This window comes from Mus musculus, chromosome 17 (assembly GCF_000001635.26).
Source record: "Mus musculus strain C57BL/6J chromosome 17, GRCm38.p6 C57BL/6J".
NCBI classification, from domain to species: Eukaryota; Metazoa; Chordata; class Mammalia; order Rodentia; family Muridae; genus Mus; species Mus musculus.
The window spans coordinates 58,162,550-58,175,150 of NC_000083.6; the positions used below are offsets into that span (position 1 = coordinate 58,162,550).

The window sequence follows — 12,601 nt, forward strand, 5'->3', positions numbered from 1 at the left end:
TCTTCTCTATTAAAACCCAACAACAAAATAAAATTGAGTTGGGAAACAAAACAAACACAAAAGTAAGGCATAAAGGTCACTGGGAAGTCCTGATTCATAAAAGGGAGCTCCACCCATAGATGGTTCAAGGGTCTGGGTATCTCTCTGAGTCCTGCCATGGGGACAGTCAGTGGTTCATCAGTGGAATGGGAAGTTGATGACTATGAATCTGTAAGGATCACAGATAATAGGTATGCTGGGTCAGCTAGTTAGAACATTAAAAGAAAACAGCTTTTACCTCAAAAGCATGAAAGCATAGTTTATTCTAGAGTGTGACCATGGCCTGACAACATAGATTTAGGTTATCACAAATTCCATTTCATCATGATAATGGTACCATGAAGAGTTTATTGTGGCAGGTATGAACCAAAACACTTTTATATATTCTAGTCAAACACCAGGTGGGAGGATTTCAGTAAAGCAGGAATGTCTTTACTCTGAGCCTCACATACTATCTGATGATATTCTGACCCATTGGATTCATGAGACTTAGTGGTCTCTTAAAATATTTCAAGAAAATTTGCCAGTGAGTCATAAGAATGTTAGGTTACACATAGACTGGGGCAGTAAACTCCTGTACAGTAGGTCAAGACTGCTCAATAAATCACTAAGTTTTAATCAAGCAGCTTTGCACTATACTCAAAGTAGGTATAGTTTCTTTTTTTTTAAGAATTGTAATTCCCTTGCAAATTACCACTGCCATTACTACCATCACCATTGGGGGGGAGGGAGAGAGAGAGAGAGAGAGAGAGAGAGAGAGAGAGAGAGAGAGAGAGAGAGAGAGAGAGAGAGAGAGAGAAGAAAGAAGGGGAAGAGGAAGAGGAAGAGGAAGAGGAAGAAGAAGAAGAAGAAGAAGAGGAAGAGGAAGAGGAAGAGGAAGAGGAAGAGGAAGAGGAAGAAGAAGAAGAAGAAGAAGAAGAAGAAGAGAAGAAGAAGAGGAAGAAGAAGAAGAAGAAAAGAGGCATGTATGTAGTTTCAAGCCTTGTTCTTCAGTAATACAGTATGTGCTGTGAAATGAGGAGCAGTATCAGGCTCCTTATCTCTCACTGAACATTTGTGCCCTGAGCTCCTCTGTAGTGAGGCAGAATATGTACAGAGATCTTTCTAGCCAGCTAGTGTCCAAGGACTAAGGCTTTGCCAAATTACAACCTGCATGTTCATATGGCAGTGAACACAGAAGCAGGACCACGAGATGCTTGTAGACAGGATGCAATGTAATCACTCTAAGAAATGATGGCAAGCAGGTTCAGCATTCTTCTAACTAAATGCAAAGATCAAAACTCTGGCTGCAGAAAGTGTTAGTTATCTAGTTAATTTATTTTCTATAGTCCTTCCTACATTGGTTGTATGCTAGTTACTTTGTAGTTGCCTTAGAGCAGGAATAGAAATTGTCTTGTTTGCTGCTGTTCTTGGTTGTTGTTACCTAGTCCTGTTCAACAACTTAATCTAGGACTGAGCTTCTCAATGTGTCTTGATTTAAAAAAAAAAAAAAACCATAACTCACACATGGGTAGTTAATTTAAAAATACAGAATTCTATCATAGCTTGGGTAATTCTAATTCACTAAATGCACTTCCTAAGCTTTCTAAGGTATTTACATGCAAATTGGTCCTGGTCTATGCTTCCCAAAGGCAGGTGTTTTATCTACAAGAGAGGTAAAAAAGACAAAACCTATTGAATAATAGCTGCAGCTGTGGAATGTATCCAAGAGGATTGCCAACTACTAAGATCAGACATTTCAGGAAATTAATTGGAGTTTACAGATATCTCTTTTAATCCTACCAGCAAAATTCAAGACAAATTACTCTGAAAAATCTCTCCATCATGTACATATGTATGTCTATATATGTGTATATGCATATAAATACATATATATGTATATACATATAAATACATATATATGTATATACATATAAATACATTCAGGTACAACAGATTTGTATATGTATATGTGTATGTGTGTGTGTGTGAGTGTGTATGTGTATATGTATATGTATATATACATATACACATACATATACATACATATACATATACATATATATATATTGAGAATACAAGAAAATCACACCTTAAGGTGAATCTAACTTCTTATTAGTGTTTCCTTTCCTATGTGAATGACCCAAATCACTGAAATGTCAGGCTCTAGCCAGGACATAGATTCTATTGTCTTAACCAGAAGCTGTCCCATGTTGGGACATTACAACTACTTTAACACAAAGTTAATAGTTTTGATGAGTGTACATTGGAATTTCAATAACAATGGACAAGGATGACCCCTTATTTGGGAAATCTTAAATCTTCCATATTGTTAAATTTGAGTGACAGTGTGCTGCTGTGAAATATGTAACAAAGCCATACAAAAAGTGTGACCTGAACCACATGGTTTAGGATGGCTGTCTTTACAAATGCCACCAAGCTGAGGTAGGAATTGAAATTTTTAAGGTTAATTTTCTCAGAGATTTTGCAATTTGGAAGTCATAAAAATACTCCCCAAATCTGAATTTTCTACCCCATCCCCAACTACCAAATTTTGTATGGAATTAAAAGAAATATGTCAGTCATTCGTAGGTTTAATAGTAGTCCTCTTATTAGGTGTCAGTCCTGTCAAGGGATTTTCTCTGATCACTATCATGCTTTTCCGCATATACTTTTCAAGTATATATGTGGTCTTAGTGAGGTTAGTTAGGGGGACTAGGGTCGCAGAATAGAACTAATGCCAAAGGCATTCAGAGCTAGTTGATTTCAGGTTTTTGTTTTAAGATTTCAAAGAAGAAATCCAGGTAAAACAGATTCTGGGTTTTAAAGAGAATTTTATTGCAGATCCATAAATAGGTATGAGAGAGAGGAGGAAGAGATGGGGGAGAGAAGGGGAGAGAGGGGGGAGAGAGGGGGAGAGAGAGGGAGAGAGAGGGAGAGAGAGGAAGAGAGAGGGAGAGAGGGAGAGAGAGGGAGAGAGAGAGAGAGAGAGAGAGAGAGAGAGAGAGAGAGAGAGAGAGAGAGAGAGAGAGAGAGAGAGGAGAGAGAGAGATATTTTTCCATAGTAGGAATAGATAACCTAGATGACCAGGGAACTACTATGCAGGGACGTTTTAAAGGACATACAACCAAAGCTGAAGCATATATTCTGAGGGTAGAGTTTTGTCTTTTTGAAGTCAAAAGATCACCCATCAGACACATATGTGTTTGGTGACCTCAAACATCTCAGGTGACTCTAGAACCTCTCAGTGTTGCTGTTAGTACTAACCCTCACCCACATGAAAGCTCAATTATTCTAAAATAGGCAGTCTTGAAATAGTTATCTGATGTTCTGTAGTGATTGTAGATCGAACCCTTACTTAATCTCAAGGCTGTCCATGTGATTGAAAGTTATATATCCATTCTCAACAAAGAGATAAAACAATAAAGTCTTTACCAGTTCTAAATGGCCATGCTATTTCTAAGACTCTAGGAATCTGGAGAGAAGCTTTCGTGATAAAACTTATCAGGATTGAGAACAATTTTCCTTAGATTGTAGTCAGTTTGCCCACTTTTAGAACTTTTTCCTTAGAATTCAGTTTGTAGTCAGTTTGTGAATTTTTGATGTTAAGAGACACTTGGCCAACTATTGAAATTCATTTATTTCCCAATTTCAAAATTTTGCTGTTATAAGTGAATTGCATATTTATGTGCAAAATTATTTGTGTAAAGTCATTGTCAAAACAAACACATTATCTTCCTATCTCAGTAGAACCAATAGCAGTTTCACATGTGTAGGACAATAGACAAAAAATATAAGAAATTTGCTGAAAACGTTTAGGTGAATTTCTAAATCAAAACTTGTTTTCCATTCTCAAACAGTTACTAATCCATTTCCAAGCTACCTTTATAGTCTTTCAGTCTTATACCCTGGCTATTATGACGCTCCAATTCTGTCTGCTTGCCTGCAGCCTCTGTTTTTATTAAAACTCATCAAAGCATGCATAATGGAGTAGATAGAGAACCGTGATTAAGGTCTCTCCAATATTTCTAGCCATATTTGTATAATACAACTGAGGTAATAGAATATCATTCCAGCTATTGACATCAAGGAAGAATTGTGTCCACAGTTTGACCTACATTGTTAGCCTTATTTCCTGAAATTAGAGCAATGCCTGTGACTTACTCATTGCCAACATACCTATCTGTCTGTACAAGGACAATGAAAGTGACTGAGGACATAAGAAGTCTCTCATGGCATCTCTTTTTCCTTAGAATGTGTATACAGCATTGGGTAAATGTATGAGAGATCAAAATAAATCATGGTATTTGTAATGTGATTTTGTGTACGTGCTGTCACTCAAGAACACACATTTCTGTGAAAGCACAACACACGGAAATATATAGACACACACATGAAAACACTCAGATATAAAAGACACATATAACACATATGTAGAGGCACACATAAAGAACATACAACAGAAAAAAGTATATAGTTTCCATTGTTCTACAAAAGACTGGTACAAGAATGAGATAGGCCAAGGTTTCAAATTTGTTTTTCTTAAATTATCAGTTGCTTAGTCATCATTGCAAAGTTACTGTTTTCAAGGTGCTGAGGAAAGAGCACAATTGGTAAAGTACTTGTTTTGCAAGCATGAGCACCTATATTTAATCTCCAACACATTGGTAAAAATCCAGCTCTTCTGGGACCTGGGAAGACAGAATCAGGTGATTCCCCAGGGCTTAACTAACCAACCAGTTTAACTCAATCAGCAAGTTGAAGGGCAATCAGAGACTTGGTCTCAAGAAACAAGGTAGGCACTGTATGTCCTAAGTAACGATATTCAAGGTTATTTTCTGGCCTCAATACACATGTGCAAACATGTGCACATGTGTACATATACACCTACACACATAGTACTGTTATCAAAAATTGCCACTTGCAATAAGACTATATATTGAATATATACCAAAATACTTACCAAGAGAAGCATTCATTATTGAAGGAGCTAGAATATTTTTTCAGAATAATTCTACTGAATAGTAAACAAGAGAGTGATTGCAGTGACCTACAATTGAAGCACTTGCTCTATGTGAAATGTTTTGTGTCACAGAAGACCTAGAACAAACTGTCTTATATTGTCTGTATTGATATGGCTTGGTCCATTGATCTAGACAAATGATGATGAGGTACTGTGAATATGTAAACAATTTTGATATTGGGGCCTAGGGATGGCTCAATCTGCTATGTCCCTGTAATGTAAGCATGGAGACTGCAAGAGAATCCCCATCATCATTCAAAGAGAAACCTATATAAAAGTTCAAGTGTATAATATCAGTCATGGAGGGTAGATAAGAGCAGATCCCTGGAGCTCATTGCCTCACCAATTTAACTGAGAAATCAGTATAGATTCAGTGAATATTTACTACAAAAATCAAAAACCCTATCTGCCTATTGCCATCACACATGCATACATACATGTGCCCATGGTGCCATGTGTAAATGTGCAAAAACACACACACACAGAGAGAGAGAGAGAGAGAGAGAGAGAGAGAGAGAGAGAGAGAGAGAAGGGGGAGAGAGGGAGAGAGAGAATGGGGGAGAGAGGAAAAGGGAGAGAGACAGAGACAGAGAGAGAAGAGAAGAGAAGAGAAGAGAAGAGAAGAGAAGAGAAGAGAAGAGAAGAGGTTTAATAAAGCTTCAATTTTGTATTATATTAGCTAGTACTAAAATCTTATGACAAACCTACAAAATGCAGTTTTGTCCAAGCTGAGTGGTCCTTAGAAGATTAACAGAACTCCTCTGGCTGCTGATGTTGCCAGACTTGAACCGTGCCTCTATCTCCTCACCACTGAAAGATGGATGCTACCTCCATTCACTACTGTTTTGACAGCCACTCTCTAACTTTTTTATTTGTTAATCTACTTAGCTGACAGCAAGGACAAGCTAGCTATTCACAAGAAACAGAACTAAAATATATTGCGCATTGTTCTTGATTTTGATTCACTGGAAAATAATTATAACAGGGAAAATACAATAATTCAAAGAACACAGTACGTGTAGACAGTGTTCTGAACACCTTAGTATATGAGGACAATTTGCATATTTTCACACTGATGCCCTTCAAATACAGTTAACCATGGTTAGAAGCATGGAACTTACATTAACAGTGCTGGAAAGGGATGAGATGCCACAGCCACATCCGCGAGTTTTTGTTGTTGTTTGTTTGTTAGCCATCCCCACCCACCCCATGGCTCATTCTCTCTCTCTCTTTTTCCTTTTATTGGATATTTTCTTTACATTTCAAATGTTATCCCCTTTTCACGTCTCCCCTCCGGAAACCTCCTATCCCATCTCCTCTCCTCCTGTCTCTATTAGGGTGTCCCCCCACCCATCCACCCACTCCTGCCGACTTCCAGTCCTGGCATTCCCCTACACTGGGGCATTCAACCCCCTTAGGCCCAAGGGCCGCTTCTCCCACTGATGTCCAACAAGGCCTTCCTATGCCACATATGCGGCCAGAACCATGGGTCCCTCCATGTGCATTATTTTGTTGGTGGTCCAGTCCCCAGGAGCTCCAGGAATCTGGCTGGTTGATACTGTTGCTCCCCCATGGGGCTGCAAAGCCCCTCAGCTCCTTCATTCATTCCCTTCTCCAATTCCTCCATCAAGGACCCTGCGTTTAGTCCAGTGGTTGGCTGCAAGCATCTATCTCTGTATTTGTCAGGCTCTGGCAGAGCTTTTCAGGAGACAGCCACATCAGGCTCCTGTCAGCAAGTACTTCCACACATCCACAATAGTGTCTGAGTTTGGCAATTGTATACGGAATGGATCAACCATTCCTGATTTGGGTGACATTGGAATCAGGGTGAGATGTGCTGAATATTTGGACATTCTTAGTACAAAGAAAAAGAGATGTCAAATTAATTCTGGGAAGGTTGGAGACTGTACTAGAGTTATTTCTTTCTCTGTTCTGTTTCTGTCTGTCTGGAGTGATATCAATTTTTCATTACATCTATTTTACATGTTTGTATATGACTGTGAAGGTGGAAAGGTCAAAGCATAAAGTTCAGGAGTTAATTTTTCCTTTCCCCATGTGCATCTCAAAATTAAACTTGAAAACAAGTGCTGTTACCCAATGTTCCATCTCACTGAACCCTAGCAATGCTATTCTAGTAAAAAAAAAATCAATAATGGTGGTTTAGAAAGAGAGTTGCTTAGATAAATAATACAGATATCAATATGAGCTTCTCACAAAGAGTAACTACTGAGTGTCTTGCCACTATCACATAGATTATTTTGGTAGCTATCGGGGTACATCTAGAAGGATTGTTAAGAGACTTCACCTCCTTTTCTCTCTTTTGATAAGTGTCACTTTAGAGTGGCTGTAGACACTTTTGGGAGGAGATTATAATTGGAAAAGCTAATATCAGGAGCCACTTTACAAAGTGTTTCTGGTGATAGACTTGGAAAATTGTAGCTTTTCTGCAGGAAGAGGGAAACACCTTCAGTAGTTGTCATTGTACTGGAGTTCTTTCTTCTCGGAAGCAACAGCCAGACTCCAAGGCAAGGGGCTCTTTTCCCTTCTAGTGAGTTTTTTACTTTTTCCTGACTTTCAGTCCTATATCACTTTCCTCACTATATCTTCCCTCCCTGAAAGCAGGACCAGTGTCTTCATGGGTAGTGAACTTAGCTCAGCCAGGGACAACATTCAAAGCTGGTTTACTGGCGGAGATTCCTTCACGGGTCATGTATGGGTTGCAGTTCACTTGCAGTTTAATTGCTTGAAATAATGCTAGTGTTGTTTCTTCTTTATATTATTCCACTATGTAATGTAGCTTACATTTCAAAGGGACAATTTGATTTCTCTAATGTAGTATTTTCCAAAGAGCTCAAAAACAGCCACCAATGAGATGGGAAAAGCAGGTTTTTATGTCTCATGCTATTACCCAATGTGTGGACCACATATGGCTTCATAAGATGGGGCTCTCAGACTATTGCCTGCAGTGGATTATATCTCCATGTGTATGAGCCTCTGCTTTGAATTGGTCTTTCTGGAATAACAGCCTACTGCATAATCTCCAGTTAAATTGAGCCATTAAACAAAATTTCTAAGTCACAAAGCTATTGCATTTCCTGGAATTCAAGCACTATCACCTTCAAATTGCCAAGAATTTTAACCACCACTTAGAGACATTCCTTTTACACATTGATGTAGCATGGTCTGTTAGTCCAACCACACTGGAGGAAAGGAATTAGGTGAAGAATCCTGAGATCAGGAGATTTTTAAGCATTAGATTTGCAGTTCTTTCATGCTTCTCTGTATTAGCCCACAAATTTTTCAAATTCTTTATTAATCTCTCATTTATTAATCTATTTGTCAAAGCTCTTGTTTATTTGCCTCCTCATATTTTGATATGCTCAGTTATTTATGCATTATTCAATTATGTAGAAGTTAATTATGCAAATTACATTTTAATGTTGACTGTGATTGGCACCAAAGTTCTCGCAGTGAATCAACCCATTTTTGTTCTTAAGAAACTCATAAATAGGGCTGGGGAGGCGACCTAAGCCACAGCAGCAGCGGTCGCCATCTTGGTCCGGGACCTGCCGAACTTAGGAAATTAGTCTGAACAGGTGAGAGGGTGCGCCAGAGAACCTGACAGCCTCTGGAACAGGCAGAAGCACAGAGGGGCTGAGGCAGCACCCTGTGTGGGCCGGGGACAGCCGGCCACCTTCCGGACCGGAGGACAGGTGCCCGCCCGGCTGGGGAGGCGACCTAAGCCACAGCAGCAGCGGTCGCCATCTTGGTCCGGGACCCGCCGAACTTAGGAAATTAGTCTGAACAGGTGAGAGGGTGCGCCAGAGAACCTGACAGCTTCTGGAACAGGCGGAAGCACAGAGGCGCTGAGGCAGCACCCTGCGTGGGCCGGGGACAGCCGGCCACCTTCCGGACCAGAGGACAGGTGCCCGCCCGGCTGGGGAGGCGACCTAAGCCACAGCAGCAGCGGTCGCCATCTTGGTCCCGGGACTCCAAGGAACTTAGGAATTTAGTCTGCTTAGGTGAGAGTCTGTACCACCTGGGAACTGCCAAAGCAACACAGTGTCTGAGAAAGGTCCTGTTTTGGGCCTTCTTCTTCGGCCAGGAGGAGGTCCAAATACAAGATATCTGCGCACCTTCCCTGTAAGAGAGCTTGCCAGCAGAGAGTGCTCTGAGCACTGAAACTCAGAGGAGAGAATCTGTCTCCCAGGTCTGCTGATAGACGGTAACAGAATCACCAGAAGAACAATCTCTAAACAGAGTCAACTATAACTACTAACTCCAGAGATTACCAGATGGCGAAAGGTAAACGGAGGAATCTTACTAACAGGAACCAAGACCACTCACCATCACCAGAACCCAGCACACCCACTTCGCCCAGTCCAGGGAACCCCAACACACCTGAGAACCTAGACCTAGATTTAAAAGCATATCTCATGATGATGGTAGAGGACATCAAGAAGGACTTTAATAAATCACTTAAAGAAATACAGGAGAACACTGCTAAAGAGTTACAAGTCCTTAAAGAAAAACAGGAAAACACAATCAAACAGGTAGAAGTCCTTACAGAAAAAGAGGAAAAAACATACAAACAGGTGATGGAAATGAACAAAACCATACTAGACCTAAAAAGGGAAGTAGACACAATAAAGAAAACTCAAAGCGAGGCAACACTAGAGATAGAAACCCTAGGAAAGAAATCTGGAACCATAGATTTGAGCATCAGCAACAGAATACAAGAGATGGAAGAGAGAATCTCAGGTGCAGAAGATTCCATAGAGAACATCGGCACAACAATCAAAGAAAATGGAAAATGCAAAAAGATCCTAACTCAAAATATCCAGGAAATCCAGGACACAATAAGAAGACCAAACGTACGGATAATAGGAGTGGATGAGAATGAAGATTTTCAACTCAAAGGTCCAGCAAACATCTTCAACAAAATTATTGAAGAAAACTTCCCAAATCTAAAGAATGAGATGCATATGAACATACAAGAAGCCTACAGAACTCCAAATAGACTGGACCAGAAAAGAAATTCCTCCCGACACATAATAATCAGAACATCAAATGCACTAAATAAAGATAGAATACTAAAAGCAGTAAGGGAAAAAGGTCAAGTAACATATAAAGGCAAGCCTATCAGAATTACACCAGATTTTTCACCAGAGACTATGAAAGCCAGAAGAGCCTGGACAGATGTTATACAGACACTAAGAGAACACAAACTGCAGCCCAGGCTACTATACCCAGCCAAACTCTCAATTATCATAGAGGGAGAAACCAAAGTATTCCACGACAAAACCAAATTCACGCATTATCTCTCCACGAATCCAGCCCTTCAAAGGATAATAACAGAAAAAAACCAACACAAGAATGGGAACAACGCCCTAGAAAAAACAAGAAGGTAATCCCTCAACAAACCTAAAAGAAGACAGCCACAAGAACAGAATGCCACCTTTAACAACTAAAATAACAGGAAGCAACAATTACTTTTCCTTAATATCTCTTAACATCAATGGTCTCAACTCGCCAATAAAAAGACATAGACTAACAAACTGGCTACACAAACAAGACCCAACATTTTGCTGCTTACAGGAAACTCATCTCAGAGAAAAAGATAGACACTACCTCAGAATGAAAGGCTGGAAAACAATTTTCCAAGCAAATGGTATGAAGAAACAAGCAGGAGTAGCCATCCTAATATCTGATAAGATTGACTTCCAACCCAAAGTCATCAAAAAAGACAAGGAGGGACACTTCATTCTCATCAAAGGTAAAATCCTCCAAGAGGAACTCTCAATTCTGAATATCTATGCTCCAAATACAAGAGCAGCCACATTCACTAAAGAAACTTTAGTAAAGCTCAAAGCACACATTGCGCCTCACACAATAATAGTGGGAGACTTCAACACACCACTTTCACCAATGGACAGATCATGGAAACAGAAACTAAACAGGGACACACTGAAACTAACAGAAGTGATGAAACAAATGGATCTGACAGATATCTACAGAACATTTTACCCTAAAACAAAAGGATATACCTTCTTCTCAGCACCTCATGGTACCTTCTCCAAAATTGACCACATAATAGGTCACAAATCAGGCCTCAACAGATTCAAAAATATTGAAATTGTCCCATGTATCCTATCAGATCACCATGCACTAAGGCTGATCTTCAATAACAAAATAAATAACAGAAAGCCAACATTCACATGGAAACTGAACAACACTCTTCTCAATGATACCTTGGTCAAGGAAGGAATAAAGAAAGAAATTAAAGACTTTTTAGAGTTTAATGAAAATGAAGCCACAACGTACCCAAACCTTTGGGACACAATGAAAGCATTTCTAAGAGGGAAACTCATAGCTATGAGTGCCTTCAAGAAAAAACGGGAGAGAGCACATACTAGCAGCTTGACAACACATCTAAAAGCTCTAGAAAAAAAGGAAGCAAATTCACCCAAGAGGAGTAGACGGCAGGAAATAATCAAACTCAGGGGTGAAATCAACCAAGTGGAAACAAGAAGAACTATTCAAAGAATTAACCAAACGAGGAGTTGGTTCTTTGAGAAAATCAACAAGATAGATAAACCCTTAGCTAGACTCACTAAAGGGCACAGGGACAAAATCCTAATTAACAAAATCAGAAATGAAAAGGGAGACATAACAACAGATCCTGAAGAAATCCAAAACACCATCAGATCCTTCTACAAAAGGCTATACTCAACAAAACTGGAAAACCTGGACGAAATGGACAAATTTCTGGACAGATACCAGGTACCAAAGTTGAATCAGGATCAAGTTGACCTTCTAAACAGTCCCATATCCCCTAAAGAAATAGAAGCAGTTATTAATAGTCTCCCAGCCAAAAAAAGCCCAGGACCAGACGGGTTTAGTGCAGAGTTCTATCAGACCTTCAAAGAAGATCTAACTCCAGTTCTGCACAAACTTTTTCACAAGATAGAAGTAGAAGGTATTCTACCCAACTCATTTTATGAAGCCACTATTACTCTGATACCTAAACCACAGAAAGATCCAACAAAGATAGAGAACTTCAGACCAATTTCTCTTATGAACATCGATGCAAAAATCCTTAATAAAATTCTCGCTAACCGAATCCAAGAACACATTAAAGCGATCATCCATCCTGACCAAGTAGGTTTTATTCCAGGGATGCAGGGATGGTTTAATATACGAAAATCCATCAATGTAATCCATTATATAAACAAACTCAAAGACAAAAACCACATGATCATCTCGTTAGATGCAGAAAAAGCATTTGACAAGATCCAACACCCATTCATGATAAAAGTTCTGGAAAGATCAGGAATTCAAGGCCAATACCTAAACATGATAAAAGCAATCTACAGCAAACCAGTAGCCAACATCAAAGTAAATGGAGAGAAGCTGGAAGCAATCCCACTAAAATCAGGGACTAGACAAGGCTGCCCACTTTCTCCCTACCTTTTCAACATAGTACTTGAAGTATTAGCCAGAGCAATTCGACAACAAAAGGAGATCAAGGGGATACAAATTGGAAAAGAGGAAGTCAA

The 12,601-nt window shown here is 39.5% G+C and overlaps 1 protein-coding gene across 15 annotated transcripts in view; it reads left to right on the forward strand.

The window, feature by feature from the left end:
* Positions 1–12,601, forward strand: part of Cntnap5c (contactin associated protein-like 5C) — a 648,880-nt gene that overhangs the window by 393,476 nt on the left and 242,803 nt on the right. The window lies entirely within an intron of this gene.